Source organism: Coloeus monedula (genome assembly GCF_965178545.1).
Source record: "Coloeus monedula genome assembly, contig: HAP1_SCAFFOLD_96, whole genome shotgun sequence".
NCBI classification, from domain to species: domain Eukaryota; kingdom Metazoa; phylum Chordata; class Aves; order Passeriformes; family Corvidae; genus Coloeus; species Coloeus monedula.
In genome coordinates, this window is record NW_028120806.1 from 602,531 (window position 1) to 618,974 (window position 16,444).

Genomic DNA, 16,444 nt, shown 5'->3' on the forward strand with positions numbered 1-16,444 from the left:
GGAGCCACCAGCAGCTCTGCCATGTGCACCATCATTCACCTTGCACGTGGCCTAAACAGCCACCAAGCACTGATGGACTGACTGAGCCGAAAATATCGGAGAGATCTCAGTTTGCACTCCAAATTCCCTGCAGCCTGTTCCCTTCCTGATCCATCCCTTCAAGCAGCAAGAGTGGAATTCCTTCCATCGTTGCTCTTTCCCTCCTGTTTTCCACTCAACAAGAAAAAGAGCAGCCACGTGAACAGGAGTAAAAGCCCCAAACCCACAAAAAAGCACATTCTCAGCATCACTAATCCCTGCCAAACTGCCAGGAACCTTCCAAAACTACATCCAAGCTTGGAAACAGGGATCCAGTTGTTTGTTTAAGCAGCTATTGATCCAGTCTCTTCCAGCTAATTAAACTATTCACTATTTAAACTCATTAAACTGCTCATCCTGCTCCTGGCAGCCAGAGGCAAAGAAGAAATCGTGTCTAGATTAAATGGTGTTGGTGAATGTGCCCATCCCAGTCCTTGGAGAGGTTGGAATTGCATCCCTGTTCCTCTGCTCTCTTTTCCTTCCTTTTTCCTGCAGTGATTCCCACCCGGATTCCTCAGCTCCAGCTCTCTGAGCAGCCTCAGGGGGAGCATTTCATCCCCTTAGAGCCAACTCCATTTGTTGCATCCTTCATGCCTCAACCACCCCTAAAAGCAGGCAAGTGCTGATGGGCAGTGCAGCTGCTTCCACTTGGGAATGTTTCCAGTGGAACAGGGAGGGAATTCTGAGAAGCTTCCACCCACTGCACGTTATTGCTGGATAAAAGGTGAGGCAGCAAAGGATCAACAAAGGGAGATTTCAGCAAGACAAAGTCCAGACAGAGAGGCTGCAAGTGTGGCTGGGGCTGCTAAACTGGGAAAACTGCAAGGTCAGGCTGTGGGAACATGGATTATACTGAGGTCTGGAACTGGTGTTGGGAAGAGAGGGAGAAGGAGAAGGAGAAGGAGAAGGAGAAGGAGAAGGAGAAGGAGGAGGAGGAGGAGGAGGAGGAGGAGGAGGAGGAGAAGGAGAAGGGCCCGAAGTAACTGCACAGTGAATTTCCTTACCATGAGCCAGGCTCATTCCCTGAGCTGACCAATATCTCCGAGCTCCCCTTCATGGCACAGCCCTGCCAGTAAAGAACAGAAGTTCCTGCTGCTCCCACTGGAATTCTGTAGCGTGCCTGGCATTCCATACGTTCTGCTGCCTGAGAATTCCTGCAGCCGTCCTCGGGAAGAGCAGTTCACTGCCACAAGAGGAACAAGAGGAAAGCAGCTGCCACTCTCGGGTTCTGTGCCCTGTAAAAAGTAAAAGCAGATAAAGATCAAAGCTCCATAAAGCTGGAACCATCTCCAACCTCGGGACAGCACTTCTGTGGGAAAAGCGTAGATGGGCCATTAGGAAGGAGATCATCATGCAAATGGGCAAGGGGGGGGAATTAAATTCTGCTGCTTTCTGATTGAGGCCTGCTTCAATTTGCAGCCTTTATAATATCAGCTTAATGGGACTTTTTGTGCTTTAAAGAGGTTTTTATTAGCTGGGGGTTGTCCCTGCCTGGACTGAGGCACAGCACAATGAGTCTCCTGCCTCCTGAAGCCGTGTCGTTATCCCAGCATCTGAAATTAAAAACCAGCACTCTGGGAAACCTCTCTACTCTGAGGAGAAGTGTGAGGAGCGTTTGGGTCTGTGGAAAGCCTGGAACAGCTCTGAGAGACACCAAACATCCTGTGGATCCCAATAAACAGCAAAACATTCCAGCAGCTCCTTCCAACACCGCCCTTGTAGGGAACTCTGTCACCCCAGTGGGTATTTGTGGGAGTAAGGAAGAAATCCCACTAATGACCTCAGTGTGATCACCTCTGGTTCGTCTGGGGATAAATCTCCTTTATCCTTCTGGGAGAATAAAGGAATCCAATGCTGCCTTAATCCCCAGCTCCTCAGAGTCTGCATTTCCAGAATCCATCTCCTGGCCCAGCATGGGAAGGGTTGTCCAGCGCTGGAACAGCTGCCCAGGGCAGTGGTGGAGTCACCAACCCTGGAAGTGCTCATAAAATACATGGATATGGCACTTGAGTGTTCATAAAATACCTGGGGAAATACATGGGTAAATATAGGGATAAATTCATGGGTACATACGTGGATAAAAATATGGATAAATGTATATGGATAAACATATATGGATAATCCATGGATAAATATAGGGATAAATATGTAGGGATAAATATGTATGGATAAATACAGACCTTGCTTCCCTGAACACCAGGAGAGCCGGTGTTTTACCCAGATCCCAGTGCCCTGCACGGCTGCGCTGACACGAGCGCAGGCCGATCGCTCCGCCCAGCACCATCCCTCATTTTCTTCCCATTGCTCCCCAAGCGTCCCCAAACCACCCCAGCGTGTCTGTGCCGGGGCCAGGGCCTGCCCCGAGCCCGATCAGAGGCTGTCACCCAGCCCTGCACCAGCTCCCACCCCCGGGTGAGCTGGGAATGCACTGAGAGCTCGGCTCCCCGGGCTCCCCAGCACCCAAACCGGTCCTCAGACACACAGAAATGCCCAACCTGCCCCTCTGGGCACAGCCAAACACCACAATTCCATCATCCCCAAGCAACTCTGGCACTTGCCTCTTCACCTCCGCCCATTTCCAGTAGCCGGGGCTAGGACCGGGCTGTCAGAAATAGCATTCCCTAGGCAGTTCATCCCAGCACAGAGGAGAAGAGGAGCCTGTCCCTGACCCACACCATGGGCAGGACAAGGGGGGCCCTAGCTGGCTTTGCCTACTCCAACACCACAGCTCTTGGTCCCAAAGATGGGGCGAGTTCAGTGGTTTTTCCTGTCCTGAAAGAGAGCAGAAAAGGGAAGTTAATCCCACTGTGGAATCCAAGACTCCTGCATTTCCTATTTCTGCTCTGAGTGCTCACCGTGGAGTTTTAGCCATGGAAAAAAAAGGAGAATGACACCATATCAAATAAAAAGTTGATTAATCCACGTAGGGGCTGTGGAGAGGATACAAAGGAGCTTTTCCATGATTTTGGGGCTTGAAGAGGGACTGAATTTCCCTCAAAGCTGGGAAGGGCCTGAGGATAATAAAGCAAAGGAGCAGCTTCATCTCTCCCTGGCAGAGAGCTCGGGGCTCCATTATGGATACAAATCAATCCCAGCAGGATTTCAAAGGGTTTCTTTAGGATGTCAGGTCCCTCTTTATCAGACCCCTGCTGGGATTCAGGGCCTGCCTGGTCACGGGGTGCTTTGATAAGGGCTGGATTTAAATCCCAGATCTGAGAACAGACATGAAAGGTCCCTGGGTTTCTAGGGGGTTGAAAAACTCAAGCTGGATTCGCTGCAGAGCTGAAAAATCAGGGTAAGAGAGAGCAAGGAGTGGCCAGCAGGCCCAGGCTCCTGATCACGCCCCTGGGATCCATGGGATCCATAGGATCCACGGCCTCTGGCACGCTGCTCCAGCACCCTGCAGGGTGACTGACAGCCGGGCAGGGGAAGGAGCCACCAGCAGCTCTGCCATGTGCACCATCATTCACCTTGCACGTGGCCTAAACAGCCACCAAGCACTGATGGACTGACTGAGCCGAAAATATCGGAGAGATCTCAGTTTGCACTCCAAATTCCCTGCAGCCTGTTCCCTTCCTGATCCATCCCTTCAAGCAGCAAGAGTGGAATTCCTTCCATCGTTGCTCTTTCCCTCCTGTTTTCCACTCAACAAGAAAAAGAGCAGCCACGTGAACAGGAGTAAAAGCCCCAAACCCACAAAAAAGCACATTCTCAGCATCACTAATCCCTGCCAAACTGCCAGGAACCTTCCAAAACTACATCCAAGCTTGGAAACAGGGATCCAGTTGTTTGTTTAAGCAGCTATTGATCCAGTCTCTTCCAGCTAATTAAACTATTCACTATTTAAACTCATTAAACTGCTCATCCTGCTCCTGGCAGCCAGAGGCAAAGAAGAAATCGTGTCTAGATTAAATGGTGTTGGTGAATGTGCCCATCCCAGTCCTTGGAGAGGTTGGAATTGCATCCCTGTTCCTCTGCTCTCTTTTCCTTCCTTTTTCCTGCAGTGATTCCCACCCGGATTCCTCAGCTCCAGCTCTCTGAGCAGCCTCAGGGGGAGCATTTAATCCCCTTAGAGCCAACTCCATTTGTTGCATCCTTCATGCCTCAACCACCCCTAAAAGCAGGCAAGTGCTGATGGGCAGTGCAGCTGCTTCCACTTGGGAATGTTTCCAGTGGAACAGGGAGGGAATTCTGAGAAGCTTCCACCCACTGCACGTTATTGCTGGATAAAAGGTCAGGCAGCAAAGGATCAACAAAGGGAGATTTCAGCAAGACAAAGTCCAGACAGAGAGGCTGCAAGTGTGGCTGGGGCTGCTAAACTGGGAAAACTGCAAGGTCAGGCTGTGGGAACATGGATTATACTGAGGTCTGGAACTGGTGTTGGGAAGAGAAGGAGAAGGAGAAGGAGAAGGAGAAGGAGAAGGAGAAGGAGAAGGAGAAGGAGAAGGAGAAGGAGAAGGAGAAGGAGAAGGAGGAGGAGGAGGAGAAGGAGAAGGAGAAGGAGAAGGAGAAGGAGAAGGAGAAGGAGAAGGAGAAGGAGAAGGAGAAGGAGAAGGAGAAGGAGAAGGAGGAGAAGGAGGAGAAGGAGGAGAAGGAGAAGGGCCCGAAGTAACTGCACAGTGAATTTCCTTACCGTGAGCCAGGCTCATTCCCTGAGCTGACCAATATCTCCGAGCTCCCCTTCATGGCACAGCCCTGCCAGTAAAGAACAGAAGTTCCTGCTGCTCCCACTGGAATTCTGTAGCGTGCCTGGCATTCCATACGTTCTGCTGCCTGAGAATTCCTGCAGCCGTCCTCGGGAAGAGCAGTTCACTGCCACAGGAGGAACAAGAGGAAAGCAGCTGCCACTCTCGGGTTCTGTGCCCTGTAAAAAGTAAAAGCAGATAAAGATCAAAGCTCCATAAAGCTGGAACCATCTCCAACCTCGGGACAGCACTTCTGTGGGAAAAGCGTAGATGGGCAATTAGGAAGGAGATCATCATGCAAATGGGCAAGGGGGGGGAATTAAATTCTGCTGCTTTCTGATTGAGGCCTGCTTCAATTTGCAGCCTTTATAATATCAGCTTAATGGGACTTTTTGTGCTTTAAAGAGGTTTTTATTAGCTGGGGGTTGTCCCTGCCTGGACTGAGGCACAGCACAATGAGTCTCCTGCCTCCTGAAGCCGTGTCGTTATCCCAGCATCTGAAATTAAAAACCAGCACTCTGGGAAACCTCTCTACTCTGAGGAGAAGTGTGAGGAGCGTTTGGGTCTGTGGAAAGCCTGGAACAGCTCTGAGAGACACCAAACATCCTGTGGATCCCAATAAACAGCAAAACATTCCAGCAGCTCCTTCCAACACCGCCCTTGTAGGGAACTCTGTCACCCCAGTGGGTATTTGTGGGAGTAAGGAAGAAATCCCACTAATGACCTCAGTGTGATCACCTCTGGTTCGTCTGGGGATAAATCTCCTTTATCCTTCTGGGAGAATAAAGGAATCCAATGCTGCCTTAATCCCCAGCTCCTCAGAGTCTGCATTTCCAGAATCCATCTCCTGGCCCAGCATGGGAAGGGTTGTCCAGCGCTGGAACAGCTGCCCAGGGCAGTGGTGGAGTCACCAACCCTGGAAGTGCTCATAAAATACATGGATATGGCACTTGAGTGTTCATAAAATACCTGGGGAAATACATGGGTAAATATAGGGATAAATTCATGGGTACATACGTGGATAAAAATATGGATAAATGTATATGGATAAACATATATGGATAATCCATGGATAAATATAGGGATAAATATGTAGGGATAAATATGTATGGATAAATACAGACCTTGCATCCCTGAACACCAGGAGAGCCGGTGTTTTACCCAGATCCCAGTGCCCTGCACGGCTGCGCTGACACGAGCGCAGGCCGATCGCTCCGCCCAGCACCATCCCTCATTTTCCTCCCACGGCTCCCCAAGCGTCCCCAAACCACCCCAGCGTGTCTGTGCCGGGGCCAGGGCCTGCCCCGAGCCCGACCAGAGCCCTGCACCAGCTCCCACCCCCGGGTGAGCTGGGAATGCACTGAGAGCTCGGCTCCCCGGGCTCCCCAGCACCCAAACCGGTCCTCAGACACACAGAAATGCCCAACCTGCCCCTCTGGGCACAGCCAAACACCACAATTCCATCATCCCCAAGCAACTCTGGCACTTGCCTCTTCACCTCCGCCCATTTCCAGTAGCCGGGGCTAGGACCGGGCTGTCAGAAATAGCATTCCCTAGGCAGTTCATCCCAGCACAGAGGAGAAGAGGAGCCTGTCCCTGACCCACACCATGGGCAGGACAAGGGGGGCCCTAGCTGGCTTTGCCTACTCCAACACCACAGCTCTTGGTCCCAAAGATGGGGCGAGTTCAGTGGTTTTTCCTGTCCTGAAAGAGAGCAGAAAAGGGAAGTTAATCCCACTGTGGAATCCAAGACTCCTGCATTTCCTATTTCTGCTCTGAGTGCTCACCGTGGAGTTTTAGCCATGGAAAAAAAAGGAGAATGACACCATATCAAATAAAAAGTTGATTAATCCACGTAGGGGCTGTGGAGAGGATACAAAGGAGCTTTTCCATGATTTTGGGGCTTGAAGAGGGACTGAATTTCCCTCAAAGCTGGGAAGGGCCTGAGGATAATAAAGCAAAGGAGCAGCTTCATCTCTCCCTGGCAGAGAGCTCGGGGCTCCATTATGGATACAAATCAATCCCAGCAGGATTTCAAAGGGTTTCTTTAGGATGTCAGGTCCCTCTTTATCAGATCCCTGCTGGGATTCAGGGCCTGCCTGGTCACGGGGTGCTTTGATAAGGGCTGGATTTAAATCCCAGATCTGAGAACAGACATGAAAGGTCCCTGGGTTTCTAGGGGGTTGAAAAACTCAAGCTGGATTCGCTGCAGAGCTGAAAAATCAGGGTAAGAGAGAGCAAGGAGTGGCCAGCAGGCCCAGGCTCCTGATCACGCCCCTGGGATCCATGGGATCCATAGGATCCACGGCCTCTGGCACGCTGCTCCAGCACCCTGCAGGGTGACTGACAGCCGGGCAGGGGAAGGAGCCACCAGCAGCTCTGCCATGTGCACCATCATTCACCTTGCACGTGGCCTAAACAGCCACCAAGCACTGATGGACTGACTGAGCCGAAAATATCGGAGAGATCTCAGTTTGCACTCCAAATTCCCTGCAGCCTGTTCCCTTCCTGATCCATCCCTTCAAGCAGCAAGAGTGGAATTCCTTCCATCGTTGCTCTTTCCCTCCTGTTTTCCACTCAACAAGAAAAAGAGCAGCCACGTGAACAGGAGTAAAAGCCCCAAACCCACAAAAAAGCACATTCTCAGCATCACTAATCCCTGCCAAACTGCCAGGAACCTTCCAAAACTACATCCAAGCTTGGAAACAGGGATCCAGTTGTTTGTTTAAGCAGCTATTGATCCAGTCTCTTCCAGCTAATTAAACTATTCACTATTTAAACTCATTAAACTGCTCATCCTGCTCCTGGCAGCCAGAGGCAAAGAAGAAATCGTGTCTAGATTAAATGGTGTTGGTGAATGTGCCCATCCCAGTCCTTGGAGAGGTTGGAATTGCATCCCTGTTCCTCTGCTCTCTTTTCCTTCCTTTTTCCTGCAGTGATTCCCACCCGGATTCCTCAGCTCCAGCTCTCTGAGCAGCCTCAGGGGGAGCATTTCATCCCCTTAGAGCCAACTCCATTTGTTGCATCCTTCATGCCTCAACCACCCCTAAAAGCAGGCAAGTGCTGATGGGCAGTGCAGCTGCTTCCACTTGGGAATGTTTCCAGTGGAACAGGGAGGGAATTCTGAGAAGCTTCCACCCACTGCACGTTATTGCTGGATAAAAGGTGAGGCAGCAAAGGATCAACAAAGGGAGATTTCAGCAAGACAAAGTCCAGACAGAGAGGCTGCAAGTGTGGCTGGGGCTGCTAAACTGGGAAAACTGCAAGGTCAGGCTGTGGGAACATGGATTATACTGAGGTCTGGAACTGGTGTTGGGAAGAGAGGGAGAAGGAGAAGGAGAAGGAGAAGGAGAAGGAGAAGGAGAAGGAGGAGGAGGAGGAGGAGGAGGAGGAGGAGGAGGAGAAGGAGAAGGGCCCGAAGTAACTGCACAGTGAATTTCCTTACCATGAGCCAGGCTCATTCCCTGAGCTGACCAATATCTCCGAGCTCCCCTTCATGGCACAGCCCTGCCAGTAAAGAACAGAAGTTCCTGCTGCTCCCACTGGAATTCTGTAGCGTGCCTGGCATTCCATACGTTCTGCTGCCTGAGAATTCCTGCAGCCGTCCTCGGGAAGAGCAGTTCACTGCCACAAGAGGAACAAGAGGAAAGCAGCTGCCACTCTCGGGTTCTGTGCCCTGTAAAAAGTAAAAGCAGATAAAGATCAAAGCTCCATAAAGCTGGAACCATCTCCAACCTCGGGACAGCACTTCTGTGGGAAAAGCGTAGATGGGCCATTAGGAAGGAGATCATCATGCAAATGGGCAAGGGGGGGGAATTAAATTCTGCTGCTTTCTGATTGAGGCCTGCTTCAATTTGCAGCCTTTATAATATCAGCTTAATGGGACTTTTTGTGCTTTAAAGAGGTTTTTATTAGCTGGGGGTTGTCCCTGCCTGGACTGAGGCACAGCACAATGAGTCTCCTGCCTCCTGAAGCCGTGTCGTTATCCCAGCATCTGAAATTAAAAACCAGCACTCTGGGAAACCTCTCTACTCTGAGGAGAAGTGTGAGGAGCGTTTGGGTCTGTGGAAAGCCTGGAACAGCTCTGAGAGACACCAAACATCCTGTGGATCCCAATAAACAGCAAAACATTCCAGCAGCTCCTTCCAACACCGCCCTTGTAGGGAACTCTGTCACCCCAGTGGGTATTTGTGGGAGTAAGGAAGAAATCCCACTAATGACCTCAGTGTGATCACCTCTGGTTCGTCTGGGGATAAATCTCCTTTATCCTTCTGGGAGAATAAAGGAATCCAATGCTGCCTTAATCCCCAGCTCCTCAGAGTCTGCATTTCCAGAATCCATCTCCTGGCCCAGCATGGGAAGGGTTGTCCAGCGCTGGAACAGCTGCCCAGGGCAGTGGTGGAGTCACCAACCCTGGAAGTGCTCATAAAATACATGGATATGGCACTTGAGTGTTCATAAAATACCTGGGGAAATACATGGGTAAATATAGGGATAAATTCATGGGTACATACGTGGATAAAAATATGGATAAATGTATATGGATAAACATATATGGATAATCCATGGATAAATATAGGGATAAATATGTAGGGATAAATATGTATGGATAAATACAGACCTTGCTTCCCTGAACACCAGGAGAGCCGGTGTTTTACCCAGATCCCAGTGCCCTGCACGGCTGCGCTGACACGAGCGCAGGCCGATCGCTCTGCCCAGCACCATCCCTCATTCTCCTCCCACGGCTCCCCAAGCGGCCCCAAACCACCCCAGCGTGTCTGTGCCGGGGCCAGGGCCTGCCCCGAGCCCGACCAGAGCCCTGCACCAGCTCCCACCCCCGGGTGAGCTGGGAATGCACTGAGAGCTCGGCTCCCCGGGCTCCCCAGCACCCAAACCGGTCCTCAGACACACAGAAATGCCCAACCTGCCCCTCTGGGCACAGCCAAACACCACAATTCCATCATCCCCAAGCAACTCTGGCACTTGCCTCTTCACCTCCGCCCATTTCCAGTAGCCGGGGCTAGGACCGGGCTGTCAGAAATAGCATTCCCTAGGCAGTTCATCCCAGCACAGAGGAGAAGAGGAGCCTGTCCCTGACCCACACCATGGGCAGGACAAGGGGGGCCCTAGCTGGCTTTGCCTACTCCAACACCACAGCTCTTGGTCCCAAAGATGGGGCGAGTTCAGTGGTTTTTCCTGTCCTGAAAGAGAGCAGAAAAGGGAAGTTAATCCCACTGTGGAATCCAAGACTCCTGCATTTCCTATTTCTGCTCTGAGTGCTCACCGTGGAGTTTTAGCCATGGAAAAAAAAGGAGAATGACACCATATCAAATAAAAAGTTGATTAATCCACGTAGGGGCTGTGGAGAGGATACAAAGGAGCTTTTCCATGATTTTGGGGCTTGAAGAGGGACTGAATTTCCCTCAAAGCTGGGAAGGGCCTGAGGATAATAAAGCAAAGGAGCAGCTTCATCTCTCCCTGGCAGAGAGCTCGGGGCTCCATTATGGATACAAATCAATCCCAGCAGGATTTCAAAGGGTTTCTTTAGGATGTCAGGTCCCTCTTTATCAGACCCCTGCTGGGATTCAGGGCCTGCCTGGTCACGGGGTGCTTTGATAAGGGCTGGATTTAAATCCCAGATCTGAGAACAGACATGAAAGGTCCCTGGGTTTCTAGGGGGTTGAAAAACTCAAGCTGGATTCGCTGCAGAGCTGAAAAATCAGGGTAAGAGAGAGCAAGGAGTGGCCAGCAGGCCCAGGCTCCTGATCACGCCCCTGGGATCCATGGGATCCATAGGATCCACGGCCTCTGGCACGCTGCTCCAGCACCCTGCAGGGTGACTGACAGCCGGGCAGGGGAAGGAGCCACCAGCAGCTCTGCCATGTGCACCATCATTCACCTTGCACGTGGCCTAAACAGCCACCAAGCACTGATGGACTGACTGAGCCGAAAATATCGGAGAGATCTCAGTTTGCACTCCAAATTCCCTGCAGCCTGTTCCCTTCCTGATCCATCCCTTCAAGCAGCAAGAGTGGAATTCCTTCCATCGTTGCTCTTTCCCTCCTGTTTTCCACTCAACAAGAAAAAGAGCAGCCACGTGAACAGGAGTAAAAGCCCCAAACCCACAAAAAAGCACATTCTCAGCATCACTAATCCCTGCCAAACTGCCAGGAACCTTCCAAAACTACATCCAAGCTTGGAAACAGGGATCCAGTTGTTTGTTTAAGCAGCTATTGATCCAGTCTCTTCCAGCTAATTAAACTATTCACTATTTAAACTCATTAAACTGCTCATCCTGCTCCTGGCAGCCAGAGGCAAAGAAGAAATCGTGTCTAGATTAAATGGTGTTGGTGAATGTGCCCATCCCAGTCCTTGGAGAGGTTGGAATTGCATCCCTGTTCCTCTGCTCTCTTTTCCTTCCTTTTTCCTGCAGTGATTCCCACCCGGATTCCTCAGCTCCAGCTCTCTGAGCAGCCTCAGGGGGAGCATTTCATCCCCTTAGAGCCAACTCCATTTGTTGCATCCTTCATGCCTCAACCACCCCTAAAAGCAGGCAAGTGCTGATGGGCAGTGCAGCTGCTTCCACTTGGGAATGTTTCCAGTGGAACAGGGAGGGAATTCTGAGAAGCTTCCACCCACTGCACGTTATTGCTGGATAAAAGGTCAGGCAGCAAAGGATCAACAAAGGGAGATTTCAGCAAGACAAAGTCCAGACAGAGAGGCTGCAAGTGTGGCTGGGGCTGCTAAACTGGGAAAACTGCAAGGTCAGGCTGTGGGAACATGGATTATACTGAGGTCTGGAACTGGTGTTGGGAAGAGAAGGAGAAGGAGAAGGAGAAGGAGAAGGAGAAGGAGAAGGAGAAGGAGAAGGAGAAGGAGAAGGAGAAGGAGAAGGAGAAGGAGAAGGAGAAGGAGGAGGAGGAGGAGAAGGAGAAGGAGAAGGAGAAGGAGAAGGAGAAGGAGAAGGAGAAGGAGAAGGAGAAGGAGAAGGAGAAGGAGAAGGAGGAGAAGGAGGAGAAGGAGGAGAAGGAGAAGGGCCCGAAGTAACTGCACAGTGAATTTCCTTACCATGAGCCAGGCTCATTCCCTGAGCTGACCAATATCTCCGAGCTCCCCTTCATGGCACAGCCCTGCCAGTAAAGAACAGAAGTTCCTGCTGCTCCCACTGGAATTCTGTAGCGTGCCTGGCATTCCATACGTTCTGCTGCCTGAGAGTTCCTGCAGCCGTCCTCGGGAAGAGCAGTTCACTGCCACAGGAGGAACAAGAGGAAAGCAGCTGCCACTCTCGGGTTCTGTGCCCTGTAAAAAGTAAAAGCAGATAAAGATCAAAGCTCCATAAAGCTGGAACCATCTCCAACCTCGGGACAGCACTTCTGTGGGAAAAGCGTAGATGGGCCATTAGGAAGGAGATCATCATGCAAATGGGCAAGGGGGGGAATTAAATTCTGCTGCTTTCTGATTGAGGCCTGCTTCAATTTGCAGCCTTTATAATATCAGCTTAATGGGACTTTTTGTGCTTTAAAGAGGTTTTTATTAGCTGGGGGTTGTCCCTGCCTGGACTGAGGCACAGCACAATGAGTCTCCTGCCTCCTGAAGCCGTGTCGTTATCCCAGCATCTGAAATTAAAAACCAGCACTCTGGGAAACCTCTCTACTCTGAGGAGAAGTGTGAGGAGCGTTTGGGTCTGTGGAAAGCCTGGAACAGCTCTGAGAGACACCAAACATCCTGTGGATCCCAATAAACAGCAAAACATTCCAGCAGCTCCTTCCAACACCGCCCTTGTAGGGAACTCTGTCACCCCAGTGGGTATTTGTGGGAGTAAGGAAGAAATCCCACTAATGACCTCAGTGTGATCACCTCTGGTTCGTCTGGGGATAAATCTCCTTTATCCTTCTGGGAGAATAAAGGAATCCAATGCTGCCTTAATCCCCAGCTCCTCAGAGTCTGCATTTCCAGAATCCATCTCCTGGCCCAGCATGGGAAGGGTTGTCCAGCGCTGGAACAGCTGCCCAGGGCAGTGGTGGAGTCACCAACCCTGGAAGTGCTCATAAAATACATGGATATGGCACTTGAGTGTTCATAAAATACCTGGGTAAATACATGGGTAAATATAGGAATAAATACATGGGTAAATACATGGATAAACATATGGATAAATATAGGGATAAATATGTAGGGATAAATATGTATGGATAAATACATGGCACTTGAGGTCATGGGTTGGTGTGACCATGGTGGTGGTTGATGTTTGGACTTGATGATGCTAAAGGCCTTTGCCAGCCTCAACAACCCCAGGATTCCATGATTTTCTGCCTTTTTCTCCTGCTCTGGGGCTGAGAAACTCCTTGAGCGGAGCAGCAGTGGGAGCAGGGAGCCACAGGCTGCACATCAGAGCTCTGCAGGCACTTTTAATCCACCTCTCTTCATGTTCATGGAAGATGGCACAGGAAATCTCTCAGCCCGAAAGCATCTCCCCAGCTCTGCACACCCGGGACAAAGCCGAGGTGAATGATCCCCTCCAAGCTCCTTCCAGAGCCATTCCAGCGGCAACCAGAGGCAGCAGTTCCTAGAGAAACGGCTCCTATCCAATTCAGGAGCCTTCCCTTGGGGAGGAGACATCCATTTCCCCTTCTACCTGTCATTCTTCTTCATTCATGGACTCGATAAGGCAGGAAATCTGGCAGGCTTGAAGTAAAAAACGAGCTGTTCACAGCAAAGAGAGCCTCAGCGGGTAAAAAAAAAACAAACCCCAAACTGTTGGAATCAAGATGAAGTTAATAGGAGCAAAAATAAATAGAAACAGACCCTAAATGTAAATGAACATTACATCACCACTGGCATTTCAGCTCCTTTTCAAATACAGAAATAGCAGCAGATTTAACTTGCAGAAAGTTGCTGTGTTCACACAGCCAGAGCTGCTTCAGGGGCACAGCCCTGAACCTTCTGCTCCCCAAAACAACTCAAGACTCGAGAAAGGAGAAACAGGGATCAGGCAGAGGGGGAAAATCCCAACTTCCCGGTCAAAAGAGGTTAAGAGAAATACAATTCCATCCCTTAACCCTGTGGAGATGGGATCTGTTGGCGTTTGCCAGCTCCAGAGGAGTTCACTCCACCTCGGGCAGATCGGAGGTGAAAGCAAATAATGCAACTGCAGCCCCGGAGAAGGCTGGGCTCTTAATTGACAGAGATTCCAGAGAGAGGGAAATAACCTCCAGTACCATTTGGGCAGCAGGTTTCTCTCCCAGCTGCCACCTCAAATCCTCGAGATCCCCGTTGGCCACCCAAAATTCCAGGCACCATTTCCAGCCTGGAAACAAACTCAGAGTGCTCTCAGAGTGAGACCTTAAAGCTGGAGCACCTCAGCCCCCACACCTGCTCAATCCCTGCTCTCCCAGGGGCTCAGCCTGGAGAAAAGGAGGCTCCAGAGAGACCTTTTCTCTCTCTGGAATTCCCTGACAGGAGGGGGCAGCTGGGGGGGGGGGGGGGGGGGGGGGGGCGGGCTCTGCTCCCAGGGAACAGGGACAGAAGTTCTGAGTCATTTCAGGGAGTGAAGAGTTACAGGGCAGGAAACAAAGGCAGCTGAAGAAGATCTGAGACGATTTTCCCTTATTCTTACACACCTCAGACATTCAATTTTGTCCAAGTTTGTGTCTCGAATTTAAACCCAACTCCTTCCCTGTGGGAAGGAGGAGATGATCCCGGCCTGCCATGTGCCAGAGCGAGAGTGACAGAGGGAAGGATGTTACTTGGGGAAGGGTGGCACACTGACATTTCATCGTGGCTGATATGGCAGAGAGACTTCATTTTTTTTAACAGCAAAAGCTTCAATATTTCACAAAATCTGTGTTCCCTGTGATTATTTGTAAAGCATTGTGGATGGGCTTGGCACTTCCCTGACAGAAACACTGGCAGGGCTCTGCCTGGAGGGATCTATAATTGGAGATGGGAAGAGTGGATGGGAGGACAGGGATGCAGCAGAGGGAGATCAGAAAGAGAATTACGAATTCTTTCATTCTTTTCTGGATTTTTTGGGTTCTTTTAATGTGATCCATTTTAAATCCAGGCTTAAGATCTGATTCAACTTCAGATTTTTTTTGCTGCCCAAACTTTCTTCTGTCCCTGGCTGGAGCAGAAAACCAAAATTTCAAAATTCCTCATGAAATAAATAGGAGGGTGGTGTGGGAACAGCCTCACTTTCCCAGGTGGAAACACTTCCCTCCGGGTTTATCATTCTGGGAACAATTCTGGCCCAAAGAAGGGGAAGCACAGAGTGGCACTGCCAGGGTGTGACACGGCCAGGGCACAAGGAGGCCCTGGGTTCTCCTCCAGGTTTGTTTGTGGAAGGTTTGGGGTGGTTTGGGGTGGCTGAAGGGTTTCTGACAGCATTAATTGGGAGTCAATCCCCCTACGGATCCCCATTCCCAGTTCTCCCAGGAAGCTCCTGCAATGGTCTCTAAGGGGTTAATGGAATATCTGCTTTTCCCTGCACGGATGACGGGGCCCAAAGCACTTCCCTGGCCCTGCAGGATCCCAACACTGCAAATCCCCGAGCAACACCTCGGAGCTGCCGCAGGCACCCAGACAGAAGGGGAAGGTGCCCGTTCCCTCAGCTCCCGGCTGCCACATTGGGGAATATTTTGGGCTTTTGGGAAAAGCGTTGGGTTTCCACCTTTTCCCTGCGTGTGAGGAAGCGCCTGGCACCAGGGAATGCTCTGCTGAGCTGGGAGGCCCCGGCATTCCTGGAGAGAAATCTTTAGGATTAGGTGGGGGATTACACCACCTGCTCCCTTTCCCTGTGGCTGGGGGCACCAGGCTGAGGGCACAGCGGGCGGGATGTGCCGGAGACCCAAATCCCACTGGAACCACGGCATTTTCCATCCCCTTGGGTCCAATTCCGGGCAGGAGCAGCACCTGGAGGACAAAGCTGCGCGGCAGCCGAATGCCGGGTGACAAAACCCCTGAAAAACAGGCTTGAGGAAGTGGCTGGGTGGAAGGGTGAGCTGAGGGAGGTGCTAATTAGAGCACTGGGGGAAGGTGGTAATTAGCTCTGCTGCTCACCGTGGCTCAGCCTTCAGCTGTCACTCACCCACGCCTGGAGCCTGTGGAACACGTTCCTGTCCCATCTGCGAGGGAAACGCTTCCCCTTCCCTCTTCCTGCAAAAGCAGAGGAATCCTTGTCCCTGGATGACCAAGGCCGGGCCAGGGGTGGAGACGCCATCCCTGCAAGGCTTCAAAAACCGTGGATGTGGCGCTGGAGGACAGGGGTGGCTGGGGAGCGTGCTGGTGGGGCTGGGTTGAGGGTTGGACTTGGCGATCCCAAAGGTCTTTTCCAGATATTCTCCTGCAAATAGAATGTTTATATAATAAAGCACACAATTTGGAGCTCGTTAAACAGTTATATTTCAGTCAAAACTCTGCACATAATCTCTTCATGAGGGGTTTTGAATTCCACCTCCCCTCTGCAGCAGCGATCCCGTGATTCCAACACGGATCTCCAGTCCCCTTTGGCATTTTCTGATTTCCAGGCAACATCTCATGGCCTCAAAAGCCTTGGTAGACTTAATCAAAACTGGGCTGAGTCTAAAGTGGACTCGAGCACAACGTTCAGGTGCAATGGATGCTGCTGGAATGGGGGCTCTAATGCCAGGTGTCACATCCTCCCAAACTTCCAGCTCCCGGAA